Source organism: Anomalospiza imberbis, chromosome 5 (assembly GCF_031753505.1).
Source record: "Anomalospiza imberbis isolate Cuckoo-Finch-1a 21T00152 chromosome 5, ASM3175350v1, whole genome shotgun sequence".
NCBI classification, from domain to species: domain Eukaryota; kingdom Metazoa; phylum Chordata; class Aves; order Passeriformes; family Viduidae; genus Anomalospiza; species Anomalospiza imberbis.
In genome coordinates, this window is record NC_089685.1 from 67,806,265 (window position 1) to 67,829,573 (window position 23,309).

Genomic DNA, 23,309 nt, shown 5'->3' on the forward strand with positions numbered 1-23,309 from the left:
TGTAATTTTGGGTGACCTCTGCTCTATCTCAGGAAACAAGAGTGCTCCTGATCTACTGTGGGTGCATTCACCTGACTCCCTGGGAAGATAAGAATACAGCCTGACCTGTTTAGCCTCACAGAATGAAAACCAAGAGGGATCCTGATGCCAGTTGCCGAACTGGAAAACTCCAGAGAGCTGGAAATGCAGCAACAGCACAGGAACTAATTAATAAACTGGCCAAGAAAAGATGCTGGGTTAGAAAGTAGAGGAAGGTTATTGGCTGCCTAAATGCTCATGGTCTGAAGAAACCAGCCAGTGGGAGTAGCAAGGACAAACAAGTGAACCAGACTGGGGATGGAGTTTGCTGAATTGGCCACAGGGATTACCTGCTACAGCTGCCTGTGACAGCCAGGGACTGCCCCTGCCAACCATTCTTGTCCCAGGTCCTCTTTTCTGTGTTTCACTGGTGGGAGAGCAAAGCTCAGCAGAACTGTAGTACATGCTACTGTAGAAGTGAAGGCACGTGACTAGGTAGGCAAAGACCCATTTTCTGTGGTTTCTTTAGGAATATTAGTCTCTTTAATTATTGGTAGGATTATAGCTCCTGGTTGGCCAGAGTAGCTTCACCTGTTATAGGAGAGAGCCGTGGAGTTTAGAAGAGTAATAATCTCAAGGAAGGCTCTGGAGGCAAGGACCACACATGTGCAAGAAGTACTTCTAAAATTCTCCCAGAGGGTGAAAAATGAACATGCATGTCTCCAATGAATCGTTAAATTTTATGAAAGCAAGGCTAGAAAGGATATTAAAGAGTCACCCATTCCTTCTCCAGCTCCAAGAGCACAGCAGGTCAGGGGTATCTGCCCCATTACACGGATGTTGATCCAGCCTGCTTTGAAAGTGCTCCAGACACATTGATTTCCGAGGCAACCTATCCCAGTGCTTCAGTAACACCATTCTAACAGCCACAAGTGGTTTTGCTGATTTTTAATAATAAAAAAAAAAGTCCCCTGCTGCAATTTTAGCCTGTTATTCTTATCCTCTCCACGTGGGAGAGAAGAGATTATTTCCTTCCTCTTTGCCACAGTTGTTTACATTTTTGAGGACTGTTATCATGTCTCTGTTCAGTCTTCTCTGTATTTAAGAAAACAAAAATTCTTTTGCCGTCTCCTCATAGGTTATATTTCATAGATCTCTTAGTGCTGTTTTTGCTATCTGAGCTCTTTCCTGTTAAATTATCAGAGAGTTTTGGACTGTTGTGAGTCTGCATTAGCACAGGTGAAGATGGTCATGGGGTGCAAGTGGGAGAAATAACAGAGGAATAATCTTCTGTGTATTTGGATTGATAATGGGAGTCAGGGCAGAGACTGTAATTTTTGTGGGGTCTGACTGAGTAGTAGTTTTCTGTTTGTCCTTGAGAGAAAATCACTCCAGAAGGCCAGGGCATATTCTAGACAAGAAAAATTCTTTTAGCACCCTTCAACTTTTTAAAATGTTGCGGTAAACCACAGTGAGAGTGAGAATAAAGGTGGATCAGGTTGTAAGAGACCAAGGTCACCTCCTGAAGCTCAGGTAACTGACTATTGATGATTCCCAGAAATCCTAGCAGCCCAGCCTTGCTTTGTCTGACAAAAGAAGGATGTGTCCCGTTCGGAGAAGAGTTTCTTAGGCCTCAGTGTTCCTTCCTGGTTGCTAGATTATTCAATTTTTTTCTCCCTTAGTCAAAAATGTGCACCTGGAATGTAGACTGAGAATATTAATTAACCCTGGCAGAAGATATCACTCCAGAAACAGGGAGTTTAGTTTGACTACAGCCTGACTGGCAGTTTCTTGAGCTCTTTGAGAGCTTGAGTGGACAAATAACTCCCATGTCAACCCTTATCTTCAACATGGGAAGGTGTGAGAGGTTAGAAAAGGGTTATGTGCATTCCAGCACACACCCCCTCTTTTTAGCAGCTCAGCCACAGCCTACAGAAATTACAGGTTGCTTCATGCTCTCTTTTTGTCTCCTTAGCTTGAGACAGACCGATACTTGAAACTTTTTCAACACCAGTGGATCAGGAGGCACACACACGTGTGCCCCCCTCCACACAGCCCCCCATTTCATGATCACTGTTAACACTGCATGATCTTTTAGTGAGCCACACTACAGACTTCTGAGTTCTCAAGTGATTACCAAAACATTTTCCATTTTACTTCTTGCTGGCACCTACTTGTGTCACGAACTTCCTCGTGGATATTTCTACTGACTTCAGTGCTGACGGCCTTGCTCCATATCTGAGTTTGGCCTCAGCAGTGTTTCCCAGCCTCACTGCACCTGGCGGCTTTGAAAGTAATTTTCCAGGGTAAGTCTTGGAAAACTCATCTAATTAAGAGTCCCTCTTATAAACGCCTTTAACTTTTTCTCTGAAAGTCTCTGAATCTGGCCCTTGGGAACTGGGCAAAATAAAACTTCCTCTCTTCCCCCTTTTTGCTTGAGCAAAGACTTCCCTGACTCTGACCCTGGCAGCACATCTTCCCAGGAGCACATTTTGCATGCTGTGAACAAATGCTGCCTGGCTCCCTGTGTGACATTTCACCTGTATGACATTTAACCAAGGACCCAGAATTTGAAGCTGGAACAGAACCGGGGTGTTCACACAGACTAATTCCTATTATTCAGATTGCTCTGTTGTGCTTCAGCTGGAGTTGAAAGCATTTTGAAAGCAGGAAGGGAATAAATCCTCTAGAGTGAACAACTCCCACATTCCTTCTCTTGCACCCTCCCTCCTTGCAGGGTTCACCCCCATCTCTTCACCTACAGCCAGAGAGACCTGACCCAGCAGTTAACCGAGGGGTAAATCTGGAAATTATGTGTTAATGGCATTCCCTTCTGCCACCTTTGTTTATTCCCATCCTGATGCCACACATTAAATATAAAAGAAACCCTCAGCCTTGCTTACTCTCCCCCTTCCCCCATCTCTGCCTTCCTGACAAAGTTTCCAAATAAACCTTGAAAGCCACTATCAGTTGTAAAACGTCTAATCAATGAAAGACACCGGAGTCAGTAATATGAAACCCTTTGCCTCAAGATCTCAGAGTTTCTCACTGAACTTCAGTCTTTAAGGTCAGGCATTCTTGCTGCTGTTTGGCTCAATGTTCGTTGAATGTAACGTCAAACAAGGGGCAGCCCTGAGTAGGTTATTCCTCTGTTTACAAAGCAAGCAGCTTACTGACTTCTGGCAAAGTAGAGTTTAAAAGGGCATCCTCACCCAAAGGGGCACGGAGAAAAACAGGGAGAGATTTTGTACAGCAGGACCTGAAGCATCACTTTCAGAGGGCTGCCTTGGCCCTGGAGTGTTGATGAGCTGCAGACAAACGAAGCAGCAGTGACTGCAAGGCACTGAAAACGAAATTTGCAACTAAGTGTTTTAAAAGAAAAGCATGTGGAGGATAAATAAAGTCAGTGCATCCTACAAAGCCCCTTTAAATCCACAAGAAGTCCCCTTGACTACAGTTAGCTTTACAGCAGCCCTGGGAGACAGGGGAGATTCCATCAGTATTTGAAGGAGGAGGGAGGAGGCAAGTTATTTAACAAGGTAAAAATATAAGTACAGTGGGTGAAATCAAACCAGCAGCACCTGACAATGACAAGTACAAAATTTACTAATGTTTTGGCATCATGTCTCCAGGAAGAGGAAGACCCATGTTTTTACAATGGTTCTAATTTGATGTGATTTAGCTCTGAGAAGTGTACAGCAATCAGGAAAAATAGTTGGTGGAAGGTGGGATTAGGAAATTCAATTCAGTTACTGGATTTGTGTCTTGAATGTACTTTGGGGTTTTTCCTGTGGGGTTCTGAGGGCAAACAGAATTTTTCAGGCTCAAATGTGGTTTCTGTACAGACATTTATGCACAATTTTTCCTCCCTGCTAGGATCTCCCTACAACAAATGGGGACTGCGAGGTTTTAAAGTCTGATGTCTTCAAACAATTTTGTCAACAAGTGCTGGGATTTGTTTACATTTTAAGACAGTCTGTTTAGTTAAATTGCCAAGTGTTACAAGTGTTGTGGTTATGGCAATGCCTCAGGTCAGGATCAGAAATACAAAGTGCAATAATGTATATTATTCAGAAGGTTATTTTACTGAGGGCAACCCACCCTGAAGGCAGTGGAAATACTTTCTCTGTCTTCCAAGGGCTTAAGAGGAAACACGTACTGATCCAATAACTACATGCAAAATATATATTTATTTGTGGTCAAACTTCATTTTTTTGTGCTGCAAAGTGCAAATCAAATACTTGTGCTTTATCTGGTTTGATGGGTATTTTACATTACTTGGTGCAGACACAAGTCCTGCTAAAGCCTTTCTGCTGTACTTTGTCACTTCCTCAGCATTTGTGATATTTGTGAGAAGCTCTTTTAAAGATATTTTGCAGCAAATCTTTCCAGTGGCATGGAAGAATTTCAGGCCTGACAGTGAAAATCACTGCTCTGTACAGTTTTGATCCTGAATCAGACACAAGTATTTCACTGGGGTGGTTCCAAAGGCTTTGCTGGAATCCCTCTGATTTACACCCATATGAGATCAGCATTAGGCCCCAGTGTTTTCATTTTTCATTTGTTATTCTTGGCCCTAGTGTCCTTTACCACTATTGAATACAATGTTCCTAAAACACCAGATGTGCTTGTGAGATGAGGGAATGTGGCAAAAAAAAAAAAAATAGATTGCAGCAATTCACTAAACAGCACATGATCTTCTTTTGCCCTGTGGTCTGAATTCTGGGCTTTTATATGAGTGTAACTGCATTTATTTCTACAAGACTGTTTCTGATTACCATTGGGAAATTAAGTTGTAAAATCCTTCCTGGCCTAAGTACTTAACAGGATCATTGCATCATGCTCAGTATTAGCTTGTACAATGGCTGATGCTTAGTATTATTTTGTAAAAATTCTGGATTTCAAATCACTCTTATAATATTTCAATCACTATATTACTGACTGGTTTCAAAGCATTATGGGGTTTAGTGCTCTTTCATTACTTGCTTAGGGCTCATATTAGGTGCTTGGAGATCTTAAGTAATATAGTTATTACACACAGTTCAGTTACCAGTTATCACATAGTTTATACCAGTTAGAACTGGTGGGAGATCCAAATCTGGCCCAGTATCCAGATTCCTTTGATGTGGTAGGAAGAACAGGTTCAAATCTGCAGCGTGCTGGCCACTCCAGTCTTAGACAGCGACAGCAAAGCATTAAACAAAGTGCTGAGCTTTGGCTGAATGAGTAATGTGACCAAACAACCCATCTGCTCCTCAGCCTGCACAGCCAAGCCCTGGGAGCCCAAGGAAGCTGGGGTTGCCTGGGATCACCTGCATTATTTTGTGCTTGAGTATGAGACTTGGCTGCTACAGCCAATTACTCACAAAACCATCTGATTCTGGGGTCTGAGGCATCCTCACTGATTATGGAAGTTACAGAGAATTGTTTTCTCATGCCGGCAGCAACAGTAAATTTTGTACGTTAGAGTAATGTTTTGTTCTCAGTTACACTGCAATATATTTGGAGCAGGACACTTGAAGTCAGAAATTTAACTCAAATTAATGCTGGTACGAAGGATGCCGGCATCTTCTCCAGTATCTTCTCCTTCTGCTGCACCCACTAAATCACACTGGAATCTAGCAATGGGAGCAAGAGCAAACCTTTCCCTGTGTGGGCATGAATAAAAGTATTGGTGTGTCTACGTGTGTCCATCCTAGCTGAGCCATGAAGCACGGGCTGCCAAGACAGAGGAGAGGAGGAGAAGGTGCTATGCTTCATACCAGCCTTGATTGCCAGGGATCCATAATTGACTCATCCTCTGGCAGAAAGCAGAGCCCTTGTGGCAGACACCAACTGGTGGGGTTTCATCTGTACAGTCATCCATTATGTCTGTTTCTATGGGCACAAGTTCTTCTTACAAGGTATTCAAAATGCAGATAGGGTCAGTCCTTTTTCTCCTAAAAAAACATTAGAAAATTTTGTTGGTAGCATTTTCCCCTGAGCCAATCTCCAACATGTTATTTAACAGGCATTGTTTTATATGGTGGTGCTTTAAGCTCAGAAGTAAAATCAGGGATTTAGCTAATTGTGTCAGTTAAAATTCTGCGTCACTTTCTTTGAAAATCTCTTTGTTTACCTCTGTCCAAAACTTATTAAGACCATGATATTCAGTACTTTATGCTTAGATCCCTTGTGTAATACTTGCTCTCTGCCTAAAACATTGTCTCTCATCCCAGGGGTGGCTGAATTGCAATGATGAGCAAAGTGCTCTCTGTAGCTACAGTAAATAATCAGGTGGTGAACAACATTAGGTGCTTGGAGATCTTTGAGCAGAGGATGCAGTACAAAGTCAGTTGCTCCTTGGCAGGAGTATGTGGGGGCGCTGGGTGAAGTGAGAAGGCCAGGTGTGTTGACAATCTAACAACATAAGCTGAAGATTTACGGTGACTCACCCTTTCTCCTCTTTTCATATTCAATTTTGTAGGGTCACAGATTACATTACTACACACCCTTTCATAAGTTAAAGGTGTCGAAGTCATTAAAAAATAAAGTAATCTCTGTGGACTGAAAAATACTCCCTATTTTCACTCTTACCCCATGCATTTCACCCGTGATCTGAGGGGTTTGTTCAAGGAATAAGACACCACACCATATCTATGTTCATGCTTAAAAAAAATCCTACTACTGTGATGGTTTTGTGACACAGATTTGACAGATGACCAAATACCTCTCCTCCAGAAGTGCTAAGGGTTTGATCAAAATATACTGAAAATAATGGAAACAATTACTGTAAGATAGCCCCAGAACTTTGCTTGTGCAATTTCAAATGTCTACTCTTTTTGCTGTAAATACTCCATTCCAGCAGGTTAATTATACATCAATATTCAGTATGCCTTTATGAAGTGATTTGGATGCTCCTCAAAGTAGTAAGCAAAGACAAAATAAATACCTGTTATTTTTCAGTCCACCATCCCATGCTTAGTTCTAAGTGAATTTCATGCCTGGAAAAGTGTCAGGTTGATGGCCCAGGCGCAGGCATTCTCCTTTCATCTGCAAACACTTACTCTAGCAGCAGAACAAAAGCCTTCTCCACACTGATCCCTGACAGCACATCTTCAAACTGCAGAGACTTCAAATGGCAGGCCCTTTAAGTCCTTGATCTGTCTGGCAGCCTCTGCAACAAAGGGGCAAATCTGTGATGGGGCTTTTTATGGCACACATCTCTAGCAGAAACTCGACTGGGAGTCTCAAATTGTCTCAGAGATCAGTGCTGCCTAATATTATTATGCACTGCTGTTCTAAAAATAGTTCTGATTAGATTATGATAGATAAAACCCCACAGAAATGGCTTAGAATGCTAACAATTTATTTTGGAATAAACAGATTTTTTCCCAGTGAAATCTATCATTACGCTAGAAAAAAAAATTCCTCCCACAGGATTTTTTTTTCTGTTTCCATTAACTAATATGAAGAGTGGTTAGTCTGTTATAAGTTTTACAAAAAAAAAAAAAAAAAAAAAAACACAAACCAAAAACCATGCACTGGAAGCCAAGAAATATGATAACAAAAGCATTTCTCACAAACTTCTCCCGTCTTGTGTAAATGCTGGCCAGGCTACCCAATTCTACCAGGCATCTGTGGTTGCCCATCATGTAGAAGTTACAAGCTTACCTTGATCTAGGGCAAAAGAGAATCACAGTCTGACCCACAGTATATAATCCATAGCAAATTGAAAGCATACTGAGGATTATGAGTTAGCATGAATGCAACCATCTTGCTTTTGGATACCTGAAACAGGATTCCAAAATCAACAATTTATGAGTAACTAACTTCCTCCTGACTCACTTGGGGTTTTTTTTCTTCTCATTATAGTAGAATTACTGTTTGAAGAGTAGTTCTTCTTCTTCTAAAACTGGTACAGAAAGGAATTATTCCTGTCAGACAGCACCTGGCCATCTGAATGAAAACAGCATCATTGGAAACTGGTATTTTATGCAGGTCACCTGCAGACAGAGGCTCTGAGCCTTCACTGCCTGTTCCCTGGTTTGGAACGTCACCACCAGATGTTTTCCCTTACCACTCAGGGCTGCTGGCAGTGTGCATCCTTCAGTCAGGAAGGTGAAAATGAGGGGAAGAAAGTGGAATAGCTTTACAAGTAGCTTGGATAGAAAGATGCTGATAGAGGAAATTTCCTGTTCTCTACCATCGCAGGACAGTCTTGCCTCCTGCCAACTTATGATAATGAACACCAAGGGCACTTGCCTGACAGCATCTCAATTTAAGACTTTTTTCCCGTAATGAATCAAAGGCAAGGAACAATTCAACCCACCAAATAGGAAAAATCCCTGTCGTGCTTCTTCCCAGACAGACTGAGCCTGTTGGATACCCTAGAGGATGGGCTGCCTTTGTGTTGGCCCGTCTGTGTCCATCCCCCTCTGAAGCACTGCATCTCCTCTCCCCTATTTGCATCTCTCATCTGGGACCCATGCCCTTGGGCAAAATCCCAACACCTGTGCACTTGTCATTACGGAGCTGGACCAGCTGCTTCTGCCAGCCTCTGAGAGTGCCAGCACGCCCTGCTTCCAGCAGCAGCCAGGGAAAAAGGACAGCGTGTCCTTCTGCCGGCCCCTAAACCTTCACCTTTCAGTAGCCCCAAAACAGACAGAGCTGGGGACTTTGTACCCAGAGAGGGATGCTGCCACCAGCAGCACTAGGACACGGAGCATCTTTGTTGGTGTGAGCAGCCTGCTGTGTGCTGTCTCACGCGTGGACTAGGGTGTGACAGCAATTAGCTTTTCTTTGGAAGCAATGGGAAGAAAAAGAAAAATTCCACTCACATCACAAGATTTTATTTTCAGTGGTTTTTTGTCCATGCCTTACTGTATCTCTCTGAGGTGCTCCTGTGTTCTAGCAAAACAGAGATCCAAAGGATAATAAAAACAATGAGAAAACGGAACCACAGAAATGTAAGGAAACAATATAGAGCACAACTGAAAAAACAAATCATGTTTTGCACTTAGAAATTCCCTCTCAGACTAACAGCTAGCCAGGAGTACTTTCAAGGAATAGGCAGAAAGCAATTAAATTAATTGCTATGACCCACAAATACACATCATGTTGTAATTGATAGGTGACTAAAAACTAGCAAACAGCATAAGGACAGCCTAATTTTCCAAGGAAATGATATAGTAGTCAGGCCTTTGATTTTGAAAATGCTTTTTATGAGTTCTCTACCCAGTGAGCTGCATGGATTTACTTCAGAGGGTTACACAAGCCAGAAAGCCTTTGAGCTTTGGACTGTCTGTACCAGAGTTCTGAGAATTTCTGATTGTTTCAAAGATCCATTTTGTTTGAAGTGTTTTGTATATTTTAACTGGTTCATACCTCTACAAAATTTCTACTCTTTCCTCAGTTCTTTCAGTACAATTTAGGAGCAACTCCACAGAAGTCAGTGGTGCTTGTTGTAAAACCTGCCTCACTGAAACACTGTTTTTTTTAAAAAAAGTTGTTTTTCCAGCAGCATTGGTATTTCCTCCTCCTCCCCAAACCACCTCACCTTTTTCCAGTCATCTATTCTTTCGACTATTATTTTAAGTACACCAGTAACAATATTGATGTAAGTTCAGTCCAAAGCGCTTAAAATCATAGAAAACCACAGGCAAACGCTCTGGCTTCTTCTTTGTGCTCGATGTGGAACTGTTAGCACAAAAGCTGATAGCTGATAATGAGCAACCCTATGGAGAAGGATGCTGGAACACTGAGCTGTTTTTGCAGACTGATCCAAAGTATAAGGAAGTTAATGAATGGCTTTATACTTTGGGCTCCAAGATGATGGGCTGGTATCAGGTTTTAAGAGGATGGATAATAAACTAATTGTTCTGAACAGATAACAGCAATTTGCAGCTGGATGGGTATAATCAGGCATTCATTCTAGAATGTTTGTATGTGCAGTAAAGCTATTTTTTTTTTTACCAAGGAATTTAATACAAGAGAAAATTAATAATTTTGAAAGAGCTGAATTTCTTAACTGGGATATCCTACCTGCACACTGACAGCAAATTCATCAGCTGATTGAAAGAGTAGCTATACTCCAAATGGTTTCAGGATGTACTGTGGAGCATTGTGTGCTGCCTGCGTTACCTGCAGAATTGTCTACAAAGATAAATACAAATATAACCAGAATGAGGAAAGACTCCTATTTTAATAAGTATCTATGGTCATTGTATTTAAAATATAAAATAACTGAATATATAAATAATATATTTTACATTGTATGTAAAATATAAAATAACTGAAAAGAAGGTAATTTGATAACCTTATGGAAATAAGAGGCTCAGATATTTAAGTCATTTCTGAAGCCAAAATGGCAAGCCTGAGCCCTGGCACTGGCTGCAGCCTGTGCTCCCCTGCAGGCAGCCAAAAGGGGATCTCCAGCTGCAAGCCCAAGAGTCCAAGATAACAATCTCTTGAAAATGTTTGTGCCAAGAAGTGTGGCTCCATTACTGCTCTCCCACTAATGCAAAGGATAATAGAATCAGAAAGATGCAGGTCTGGAAGGGGCCTCAGTAAGTCCTTTAATTGGTTTCCTGCCCAAAGGCAGAATGAACTGTACTTATGCTATTTCTGGTAAATGTGAGTCTAACCTGTTCTCAAAGGTCTCCTCTGATGGAGGCTTTGCAGGCTCAGAGCAGAGGGCAGGTGGTGATGATACCCAAGGTGGGAAGGCAGGATGGAAAGGCAGACAGAGATGGAGAACCAGTTAACCAGGAGGAGCTGGGTGCAAGAGCAAGGGAATGTGATAAGAAGAAGCAAAAAAAGGGGGAAAATCTCAGCTATAATATCTATAAGAAAAATCTAAAGAATGTGGAGCATAGGACACAAAAGCCAGAGCAAGGCTGTTTGTCAGGAATTAATTGAGGAAACCTGGATTTCATATGAGAGGGAGTTAGGTAAGAGGAGGAGGACTTATGCAGCAGGAAAAGTGGACTAGTACTGGAATCCTCACACATTTTATTATTTGAGTTTTTAAAACAGTGCTATTCTTCTTGTTACTTAACCAATGATCCTATGAACATATATACAATTGTTACCTTGAATTCTCTGCAGACACCCAGAACCCACTTCATGAATTGCTGTGATCTAGAGGTGATTGCAATGTCTGCTATATCCTTGAATAAGGGTCTCATTGTCAGCACTGACGTGTTTCCATATAAAGGTGAGACCACATTATAGTCAAGTGTGAAGGCCTAGCTGGAGACATAAAGTTCTTTTCTGAACATCTGTCAAATAATGCTGCTGCTGAGAAGCTGCTAGACCATTAAGGAGAACTTCTTTCTGAGATAAAACATTTGATATATACATTTTCACAAGCAATTTGCATCTGAAAACAGTAGACCAGAACCAGATGAGGAATGCAGAGGAAGGAGGAGAAAATGGAGGCTGAGCACTTCAGTTGGTATAAATTAGCTTGCTGCCTGTACTAGATGACTTGACATTCTCCATGACAGGCTGGAGACAAGTTGCAGAGGGCCATCCTCAGCACCTTATTTAGGTGCCGAATACTTCTACAGTTCTAATGTGGTTCAGCCAGTTAGGCGTATCACATTTAGGAGAGGAGAACAGGTGTCATTCTACAGCAGAGGTTAAACAGGGTGTCTGGTCAGGCTGTGGTGAAGATCCTTTTTGGTCTTTAAGGCCATGTATCCCAGAAGTGCCCACAACCAGTGGATGACCCCACTCTCAGCCTATACCTGAAATGGAAATTTCCTCAGAAAAGCCAGTGCTGCTTCAGACACTTGCATCCCACCTAAGCAGCACATAGGTGGCTCTGAAGAGCCATATGGCCTTTGTCAGAACAGGAGGCAGATGGAATCGGGAAGAGATTAAAGCTCCATAAAAAGAATTGAAGCTACAGCACACAGTATGTGGCTATTCATTATCACCAGACATATTGTCTTGACACTGATTGCATACAGGGTGAAAATCTCTACCAGGTAGGATAAATTGAACAGGTAAACTTAGTAATATGCTTTTAAAACCCACGCCAGCAGAAACAGAAGCTACATTTACATTTTAGAGAAACCTTCTCTAAGTCCCTTGTCTTAAAGGGACATGAGCTGTGCAGAACTGAGATGCATTAGCGGCACCCCAGGTGTCAGCGATGACAGAAGCTTGATAATAATGCTTATCTTACTTCCAAGTAAAGAACAGTACCATACTACATCATCAGCTCTAGACCAAATCCCAGATTCCTTCATGGTGTAGTGCTTGAGCCTGGAATGACACTGAGGAACCCTGAGTAAGAAAGGAGGCTCTGTAATATCTCTGTGCGGAGCTGGCTGTCTCACATGTAAGGAGCTCCCTATAACAGAGCTGTGCTCTGCATAGACAGGATAATACTGGTGCCTTTGTGCAGCTGGGTTATGCTACAGAAAGTCAACATCTGGCTCAGGTGTCAGGTGCTGAATACATTAAACGAGTGCAGCAGAATTACATGATTACTCAGGAGAATATAGCTGAAATAATAAAAAGCTTCAGCACTGAGGCAGAACTGTAATAACTCTGATGAAAGTATCGCTTTCCTGCCTCTTCTCTGTGCAACACTGAAATGTCACAGCATGTTGGCCAGCAGGCAGGTACACCACCACAGTTCAAGACTTTCTGTCCCTGTCTTTCCTAGACAGTTTTAAATTAACCAGCTGAAAGGTATAATACTAGATTCTCCTGGCATGAAAACAGAGTAAGTGGTCATTCTGGCCACCGCAAACAAGGGGGCATCTGTTTGCAGAGCAGCCAGGGCAATCCTGCAGTCCCTGCTGGTGAAACCCTGCCTGGACTCCACCCACACGACTTCACTTGTGAGACAACTAATGGTTGCATGTATTGCTCCGAGGCCAAGTTTGAGGCAAGAGATTCCTTCTGTGTCTCCAGTGTTATTTTGGTATATTTTATTTGGCCCAGAATTTGGGAAAACAAAAGGGAGGTTTTCCGTAGGGAGTGGAATGAGGAGGCAGGAAGGGCTACCATATTTCTCCAGATGGAAACTCCTACAGCGTTAGAGTCCAGCACTGCTGCAAGTGTCAACAGATCAAATGTGATACAGAGGGCCCTCTGCCAACTCTTTGCTACTGCAGCAGGAAACTGGGAAGAAAGCAGGAACTAATATCCAGTACCACTGAGTGAGGTTCAGTCTCTGCCGCGCAGGGATGCAGCAGGAGGAAATTCGTACCCACCTTCTCCTTTCTGCACAGTGTGACATTGGCTTGCCCAGGGCCCCAGCAGGACAGGGCTGACCCAGAGAGGCTCAGGCCAGGCTGTTCAGGCCATCTGCTGAGTCAGGCATGGTGGCAGCAGTTTCTGTGGTAGGATCTTAATATGTGCTGCCTCCCAAGGAAGGCCCCAAAAATTAAGGTGCCTCCGGAGCACCGCACACAAACCGTGCCCCCTCGGTGCCAGTGGGTGCGATTCAGGCCAATAGCTGCTGAGGGCAACAGATTGAGCAGTAATTAGCTACTGTTAGTCATCCTCTTCCCAAGTACGAGTGGGATAGCATTTGATTATTTCAACACAGTTGGATGTGGGAGGGAAGGTAGGCCTGGGAACATTTTCCTGACAGCATACTTCTCAGCTCTTTTAAAACACCTCTCATGTTGACACTCGGCACAGCATTTCAAATAAAATGCTATTTCCTCTTGTATAGCAGCAAGGAAAAAATGCTGTCACAGGTTTTATAACAAACATTAGGTAAGCAGCAATCATCCCCATTGTGTAATCTGGGATTCAGGTAAGAAAACAATCCATAGATGGCTAAGAGAGAAGTACTGTGTGTCTCAATAATCTGAATAAGGGGTGAACTACTTGAGGACCACAGAGAAGGGACAGGGTTGAATGGGTTAGTGGGACAATTTCACACAGCTAAGTGTGAAGAACAAAAAGGCGTAGTTTTGAGACTGGAAGTGAAAACTGACTGAGGGAAATGTGTGTTATTTGTGTTCAGCTGAGTTCTTGTTTCTCTCTCATGACGTCACAAAAATGTGCTATGGTCTGCCTACAGAAATTGCCTGTCCTTCTGACAGGTCTGATCCAGCATCTTGTGTCACTGGTGATGTCTATTTGTACTATAAAAAACCAAAAACCTTATGAATGGGCTTGTAACCATTTTTTTTTCCTAACTGCTGCCTCAGTACTTCATTTTCCTCCTAAATTCACAATGCCACAGGAATCTGAGAGCTGCCTTTCTCCTTCTTTGCTCTTGGGCAGACATGTCAGAACTTCCTACTCAACTGTACCTCTCTCTGAAGGGCTTTGTGTTGGTCCTCTCGACATCCTGCATGTACAGAACTCCCTTTGGAGGGAAGACTTTAGTGATCCTGAGCAAGTATAAGGTTCTCAAAATCCACAGAGTAAATCTCTGAGTGGTTACAGAAGATTTGACAAGGAAAGCTGCCATATACAATTTTTGGCTTACCTTGGGAGAAATCAATGGGATTCAAACAAAAATTTTTTAGGATTGTGTTAGGATTCTAGCATTCCTAATATCATGTGTCCAGACTAAGAGTGTTCCCTGCAAAAGTAGAGCCTGTATTGTGTACTACAGGTAAATAAATACAGGTAAATGCTGTCTGTCTGTCTATAATCAGCTTTTTAAAGGGAAGAATATTTCTTTCTTACCAAGCAAACTTGAAAGAAAAAGGAATCAAGGCAGTAAGCTAAACATGCACTCTGAAATTGCTTAGTCCAACATTTAGAGCATGTTGTTGTCAGCTTGCATTTTTAAAAACTCTGAACCAGCCAGCTGAGTTAGCTGAACTGCTAACAAGCAGGTCAGAAACCACACTACAGTGGTGGTTACTATTCTCCCCTGCACAGAGTTCTCAACAGCATTGATAAAATGATATGAACAGCTTCATATCCTGGCGTAGTGTACAGGTGCTACCAGTTTTACAGGCACTGAAGAGGGTGTATGTCTTGGTTTTGAAACAGGAGGGGTGGATGACCAAGAACATTTCTATATTCAGGGTGGGTATTTTTTTTTCTCAGCCATGTGTTTCCAACGATGCGTTTTACTGACAATGATGAACTCATTACTCTTCAAATGGGGGTGAAGAGTTCTGTTTATAACAGTTTGCATAAGTAACCAGTTTCATGTTCTAATGCATCTCTCATTTTGCATGTTTTAACACAGCAGATTTTGAATGCTCTTCAGGGATTGTCACTGAAACAATGTCAAGTAGTACAGTATCAGCTTTGTCTTAACGGGACATTATTCCACATTCAAATATATTCAGACTTGTTCATTTTTCCATTCAGCAATTCACCCAAGTAGTTCTAATGTTACTTTCCTGTGTTACATTAACCTTCTCTAGGGTTTAATGCTTTAAATATTTATAGACTGTTCTAATGCCCAAATAATCGCATTTCTAGTCCTCAATACCTCCTGCATGGTAATAACACCTACATTTTAACAGAAATTAGGCCTTTTAAATTAATGTAATTAAATTAACAGAAATTAGTCCCTTAAAGGAGATAAATCACAGCATAGTGATCAGCCTTCTTTTTGTGGTTTTTTGTTAGTTTTAATTATCTGTCAGTACATGATCAGTCACATGGGGTGTTACATATCTGGTAGAGGGAGGGGATACAAAAGATTCAGATCCAAGGAGCAATCATAATTTTTCTGATGTGTCTATTAACATCATTGATATTTGAATTTTGGACAAAGAAGCAAACATGCAGTATGATCTTTTTACAGTTAGGAAGAAAGCTCGTGCAGATGTTGAGCACAGAATTTACACAAACTCAGGCATTTGTGTGATTTGTGTGATTTGTGCCTCATGCTATCTTGGGCTGCTGCCAAAAGTGTAAGCTGCTCAGAGACTGTTTGTTTCCCCTGAGATTGAATATTCCCTGTAATGCAAGATGTTTTTAAAAAGTAATTTACTCACTGTGATATTAAAAGTCCTAATGAGTGGATCTATATTTCCTTCTGGGTCTTTTCTGCTGGAAAATCCTGGCAAACTTTGTAATGAATATTGTGTAATCTCTGTCATTTGTTTGTGGATCTAATTTTAGGTACTGGTGTTTGATTTGGGGAATTTTTACTATTTTAAGAGAGTCCAGAATTATTTGCCTTTATATGACCAGCATTGTTTTGAACCTGAAGTGATGTACCTGAAAATCACATAATCACCAAGAGCCTGATCCTCCAGACTCTTACTGCTGTCTGCAATGTAAAATGTCAATGGACTGTTCATAGGACTTAAGTACTGCTTCCCAGCTGTAGTGTTTGCAGATTTGGGTCCCGACAATGCACCTTTGTGTGCCTATCTCCAGCACAGTGGAGAGGCTATACTGATGGGGAGGGAGAAGGTGCTGGGAGTAAACAGCTTGTGGTTCAGGTTCCAGGCACCCAGGGAAGTTAAGCACTGCATCCCAAAGAGGATGGAGTGAACTACAGGGAATTACTCTGACTCATCCAAAGTTTTAATAATTTGTCCTTTTTACTGGTAGCGCTATAGGAAATCTGTCTACCTTATCTTAGCGTAGCTGCAAGTTTTGCAGCCATGACTGCATCACCTGTTTCCTGAGGCTTTGTCCTACCTGCCTAGGGCAGTCGAGGAGTTGTCTGAGCAGAAAGACATTGCTCCTGCTCTGTCTCATAGTCTGGTTTTCCTGTGACCTAAGCCACACTTTCTTGTGTCCCCAGAAGGCAATGTCTTTGCTTTCCAGCTATCAGTGGCAGTTAATAGCTCATGGGAGAGAAGGGGAAGTTGCTCTCAGAAAATGAGAATATGAAACAGAAACATCTTAAAAGACTGATGTTTCTGGATTGAACAGCAGAACCACTGTGCTGGTATCAGAGGCAGATAAATTGAGCAAGCTGTTTCTCAGAGAAGGACATTAAAATAGAGGTGTCTCTCACACACACACATACACACACACACACACACACACACACATATGTAATTGAAATACTTTTGAAAACATTTTGTCATATCTAAAAGGCAGTTGAACTATTGATTTCCATTCTTCTGTATTTGAGGCTACCTGAGGAGTTCTTGAGTATCTCAATTTGGAGAGGCTGATGTTTTGGGATGGAGTCGGTCATTAACTGTTTGTGACATTAACTATTTGTTACTATTTGGATATGATTGTCTGCATTTAGTTAGTACCACAGGCATGAAAAGGAAACAAAGAGCTTTTCCAGTTACCATATACACTCAGATCACCTCTCCCTTCTCATCTGGAACCTTAGGACAATCAGCCTCCCAAGATCTCTGAGAAACATAAAGTAGATTTCTTGGAGCGTTTCACTTAAGATCAAGCTCAGCAGATCTAGTGCTATCTGCAAGGCAGCTGCAGCTCCCTGATTCTCTTCCCAGTCTTGGAAACAGATTTGAGCAACATGAGAGCTGCTGTGACCTGTGTCATCTGGCAGTGGCCCCCAGGAGCTTGTTTACCCTGGATATTTTTTCATCAGATTATAATTACACCACTGAAACTACATAAGTGGGAAAACTTTGCATGTGTGGAGCAGGGGTCATTCAGGCACAGAACTTTGTCACTTTTAATACCACTGTGCTTATGTTGTCAGCAAAGCCTTTCACTTCTGACAAACCACGACAGTAGGCCATGGCTCAGCCGTGGATTGCCAGCAGGTGTTAAGTTCCAGCTTTGTGCCTCTGCTCCTAGTCCTGGCGGGCTGCAAGAGGAGCCCAAGGCTGGAAGTGAACAGCTCTGTAACATGCACAACTTGCCAATCACTCCTCTCCTCCTCCACTGGCTATTTGGCAAGGAGAGAAGTGGCCTGAGGAGGTTACTCCAGGTTTTTATTGCTCCCTGCAGCCAAATGATCACACGTTCCTTTTTCCCTTCACACGTTTCCTTTTTCCCTCGTCACGGGCTCCATTCTGCAAGGTGTTGAGCCCCACTGTGAGGGGTGAGTGCTCTCTCTCTCCCCAGTGTCAGTGGCCATGGAGAAGACTCAACATCTTTTGGGAACGTCCAACACATTTCAGAATGGCAAGCACCTTCCAGTACTGGATCTGGCAGAAATGGCACCAGAGCAGACTAATGTTTTGCATTTGGATCAGACTGTGATTTTGAAGGACATGAGGAAGTTCATTATGCTGGATATGAGCCTGCTCCTGCTTTGACTGAAGTGAGTAGTAATTTATATTTGTGCTTTGATGTAAAGAGGAGCAGGACTGGACCTGCTGTGAGAGTGATTGATTTTCATCAGCTTGTGAGTGGTGAGCAGAAAGCAGGGCAGGTTGACTGCTGCACAGCATCAGTCAGTTACAAACCCAGCATCACCATCTTCTTCACACTTCCCTCCACCCACCTCCATCAAATAGCTCTTCTTCATTAAAGCAGTGCCCCTGCCTCTGTGCTTGCTTTAGAAGTGTTATGACACTGCTGTGAAGCACAGAATTCCCTAAAGCCTCAGAGAGAGAAAAGATAAATGAGGCATCCTGAGCAATTGACTAAAGACACAAAAAAAGGAAGAACACAATGCTGATTTCAGCAAATATTTCTGCTTCCACAACACTCACTCACTGTTTGACTCTCCATAAACTCGTTATATAAGGAAACATTGCAAGAATAGCCAGGAAGATTATGAAGGATGAAGTGAGCCATATTTTTCCTCTGCTCCCGGTAGCACCGACGTTGGATTTGGCCACAGCATCTGCCATTATGGCTTGATACAGTTTGAAATATATATGAGTATGAACAATAACTGAATATCATCTCTGATAAAATTCAGTGTTTGAGTTATTTTAAATGTTCTTCTATCATGTTCTTGTTGTTTAAATTTATCTGAATGGATTATATTTGGAGAATGTACACAGATAAATATGCTGATTATAAATACAATGATTGATTAGCTACAATCAACAGGGAGCCAGCAGCACAGCCTACAATGAATTCTAGACTAAAAGTGGTTACTAATATAGTGCAAAGTTGTGCTTCGTTCCTTCAAAAGCACAGGTAACAAACCAGTGATACATTCCTCTGCTGGCTCCCTCACTGGTTTGTTTTCACATGCTTGGAATCCATTTGTTAATGTAGCTCAAGAGAATAGTGAAAAAAAGGAAAGAAAAAGAGGTGTGCTTTCTATTCTAGTAGCTAGAATGGGGGTGGATGGGTGGGTGAAAGGGAGTCGTGTGTTTCAATCTGATGAAGAAGCACATGCTCTGCTCCAGTTTTATGGTGCAGGGTTGTTGACATTTTCTCAAGCAATAAATAAGAAAGGTCACATAATTCATCACTCCTGGATTTAGTCCTTCTTATACAGTCTGGCTGGCTGTTTCACCAGTCCGTCAGCTACAGCTCAGACTTTGCTCAGGTGTTTCGGCTGTGGTGTGCACCTGTCTTCCTGCAGAACTTGCAGACTCGGTAAGCCAGGACAGCATAAAGAGGGATATGTTTGGTTTTAAGGCTTGTAAGACTTGTAGTTCTTCCTCTTTCCACTTCGCATGGTTCCTGCTTGTGGAGAGATCACCCAGGTTCAGAGGTTTGGGCAGGACTCACCATCCAATGTCATCTGATGGACCACCTACTGGAGAGCCTGAGGACTTAAACTGCCTATAGGTCCTAGAGATGGTTGCAATGGTTTCATAACCAACCCAACTTCCAGAGGTACTTGCAAGTACAAAACCTCACCTAAAATAAAAATAAATGAAACTGACTTGCTACGGGATGAAACAGAGCAAAACAGAATATCTGGCAAGTTAAACTGTCTCATTTCTCAAGCATGAGGACTTGAAATACTTTATTTCATTTACTTTCAGCTTTAAGAAACAAGAGTGAACACTGTGGCAGAGGCCTAGATTTAAGAAATGTCAAGGAAAAAGAAGAAACTGTTTTAGGAAAAACTTGTACTGTCACTGTTGTAATATGGCACTGTAGCTGCAATTTGGTAATGGGCAATAAAACTGAGAAGAGGAGTTTGCTTTGCAGAGCACTTAGGTTATGGAATAAAAACACATGCATCAAAATTATGGCATAGCCTCCTGTATTGCATAATGTATTGCATAAGAGAAAATAGAGAATAGCTGCTTCCCATTAAGACTTTGTCACATGGAGAGGTCATGGATGCCAACAGTGGATGAAATTTCATGGAGAAAGCAAAACTAAAAAAAAAAATTGATTCCGTCAACTTCAAAATCACACTTCATTCAAAGTAATTTTTTAAACTATTATTGTTCCAACCAAGATAATTGTAACTATACAAGGCTTGGCAGAAGGATATTTTTACGATGTCAAGTGTAAGCTCTTTGGATTCTATCAAAAGATTGTTTAAGTCTCTCTGCCTGTAATTTCTCAAGTGTAGTCAGACTCCTTCTTTCTGTGGATTTTTCTTACAGCAAAAGGCAAAATAAATATTTTTAATTGGTTGAGGAGCTCTGGCACCGAAACTATTTTAATTAATTATTTCTAAACATAGAATACATATAGAATTTACTTTAGGCTTATTAAATCTTGCTGCAATACTGAAATTTTCCATTTAGCCTAAACAGAATTTTACAGATTAAAAGAAATAAAACTGAAGGGAAAGGAAGCCTACACTCTTTATTACATTCATCTTTTTTTAGAATGACAAAATTAAATCAACACCCACATAAAATATAATTGCCAATATCATACCATTTCTTTTTTCAGAGCCAAAGAAGACAAAAATCCATCATTCCCACCTCCAGGTCAGCTGCTCAGCTCTTTTTTCCTGCCAAGATGATTGCTCTGCCTACCTCTGCCCAGAAGAGGAGCCAGTGAGAGGAGCCGGGTGTTAGGGACCTCGCATTGAGGACCAGCCTCCCTGAATTTCAAAAGTGCTAAGGAATGTGCTGGATCAGACACCGGGGAGGTGCCTTTTTACATAATTACCACAATTTTTTAGTCAAAGACTGCCTCGGGCCCCCTCTGGCTATGCTGCAGTCTCTTTTGCAAAGCTTTTGCTTACTTAACTCAGGGAAAATATATTTAAGAAGAATGGGTGAGAGGCACTTGGGTGAGAAGGGGCTACACGTGAGGTCTCCTGTGAGCCACATGGGCAGCCCGCAGGTCGGTGGTTCCCCGCTGCAGCCCATCCACCTCGAGTGGGAGATCTCAGGGATGTGGCTGGGCACAGACCTGGGACTGCCTGCCAAACCTACTGGTGATGATGCAAGTGGCATTCACCGAGCAGCTCCATGGCCTTACACCACACGGAGTGATTTATCACTGCGTTACTTCAGGTACATGCCGAAGGAGTTACATCAGGCATCGAACGGAGCAAGGTTTGCTGTCCACTCCTGCTGGTCCTGTCCAAAGGGGTGAAAATGCAGCGGGCAGTGGAGGAAGGCAGATCTCTGAAGGCAGCCACAGCAGAACTGCTGGGACCGCAAAGGCCAGGGGAGGGAATGGGCCTGCATTGTCAGCTCCTGCTGGAGCCCTGCTACTGTGTCCTACTGCTCTTAGCAGTATAAAGCCGGCATGGATACACCTGCTGCCGCTGCACACAAATTGTCTTTCTGCTGCCCAGAGACACCCACAAATACCCGCAGTCACGCCGAGCCCTGACGGCGATCAGAGGAGCAGTGCAGCAGGGATGAGGCGGATTGAATTCTGAGGTAATCAGTTTCGATCCAGCCACTCTGCCGCTAATCAAATGGCCCTGATCAGCTCAGCATTGCTTCGGAGCGTGTCCACTCTTGGTGCCAATGCAGTTCAAGTGGCACCAATCCAGGTTTTCAGTGAAGGCAAGCCCTAGAAGGCTTAAGCCATGCAAAAATCTTTACTGTAGAGCTGTACAACAAAACACTTCTTGTCCTCTTTGTGAAGACTGTACCATTATTTTGTTTGATGTTACAAAGGCTAAAAAGGATGTACGGGAAGGATGCACAGAAGGATGTATGGAAAACGGCAGTGTGCTGATCACTGCGTCAAATTTTATTTGTGAGGAACACAAGCACGTGAGAATTGCCCAGACTGATGATTTGTGGCTGGGAGCTGTGGAACTCTGAAAGGGCCACTTGTGCTACTTTTTGCAGAAGGAGTTAAGGCCTCGCATCAGCAACACACAACTTCCTCCAAACTGCTGGTTTAAAAGTAACTTTAGAAAAGTATTTAAAACAACAGTGTGTTTGCTGAGAACATATGACTTACTCAGGGAATTTTCTTAGTTTTCTTTTTCTTCCTCAGTGTAATTTTTGCTTTGTAGCTGCCTGAAAGTCATGGTACAAAATCATTTATTCCTTCTTCAGTACATTCCAGTTGACTTCAAAAGATTGCTGGCGTAAGAAGGAAAGTGCTTGGTTTTGGTTTATTCATACAAAAGAGGAACATGATATAAATAATTTAGATGACTTGTCTTCGCCAAAGCCTTGTTAACCTGAAAGTTCCCAATTCATGTCAGGGTTCATGTGGGCTCTGGCTGCTGTACAGCCTGGGTTTTGTACAGCCCGGGTTCAGCTGCAGCAGCCACAAGCATGACTGAAGTGGCCACAAGATAACACTTGTGTTAAGGGCAGAGGGTGCAAATTCTCTTTCTTTTGAATAATGACATTTACAGAGCAGTTAATCGCATTTCAGGTTGCTTGGCTACTTAGTGCCTCTTCAGATGGCCTAAATGGAGGAAAAACCCAACCCCTTACTTGTTTGTAGGGTACTCAGCTACATGGAGTCGTTGTTGCCCATGATTTTAAATAATTTTAGAGGCTGTTTGAAAACATGACCTCATTGCTGTCTTCAGCTTCACAAGGGGAAGTGGAGTGGCAGGCACTGATCTCTTCCATCTGGTGACCTGTGCCAGGACCTGAGGGAATGGCCTGAAGCTGGTGAAGTTTAGGTTGGGTATTACAAAAAGGTTTTTTTCCCCCCAGAGGGTGGTTGGGCGCTGGAGCAGCTCCCCAGGGCAGTGGGCACGGCAGCAGCCTCAAGGAGCTCAAGGAGCGTTTGGACAACGCTCTCGGGCGCACGGTGTGATGGTGGGAATGTCCTGTGCAGGGCCGGCAGTCGGACTTCGAGTCCCTTCCAGCTCGGGATATTCTGTGAGATATGTTTATCTACTTGTAGACAATATCTAAATAAATGTGTACATCCAAAATATTTAACGTGTGGGTGTAACACGAGACTTGAAGAAACGAGCAGTGCAAGCAGACCTGATGCCTTTTCACCTGACGGGCGGGTGGAGGAAGGGGCGGCCACGCGGGACGAGCTTCCCCACAGCACATCGGCCCCCTGGCCCTCGGCGCACGCCGAGATCCTCCTTCGTCGCTCCCTCCCCTCCCCTCTTCTCCTCCCTTCCTCGCTCCCTTCCTCCCTCCCAT

The 23,309-nt window shown here is 42.7% G+C and overlaps 2 long non-coding RNA genes across 3 annotated transcripts; one reads left to right on the forward strand and one right to left on the reverse strand.

Annotated features, from left to right (window-relative positions):
* Positions 1 to 7,063: 7,063 nt before the first annotated feature.
* On the reverse strand, positions 7,064 to 8,615 carry LOC137474824 (uncharacterized). 2 transcript variants are annotated; one of them, XR_010999513.1, is made up of 3 exons: positions 8,326 to 8,615; positions 7,672 to 7,903; positions 7,064 to 7,174 (listed from the first exon to the last, which is right to left on the reverse strand). It is a non-coding gene; the product is annotated as an uncharacterized lncRNA (long non-coding RNA). The 2 variants fall into 2 exon arrangements; XR_010999512.1 differs by having other exon boundaries at positions 7,672 to 8,615.
* Positions 8,613 to 20,800, forward strand: LOC137474825 (uncharacterized). Its single transcript, XR_010999514.1, has 3 exons — positions 8,613 to 8,966; positions 17,165 to 18,160; positions 20,665 to 20,800. It is a non-coding gene; the product is annotated as an uncharacterized lncRNA (long non-coding RNA).
* Positions 20,801 to 23,309: the final 2,509 nt, after the last annotated feature.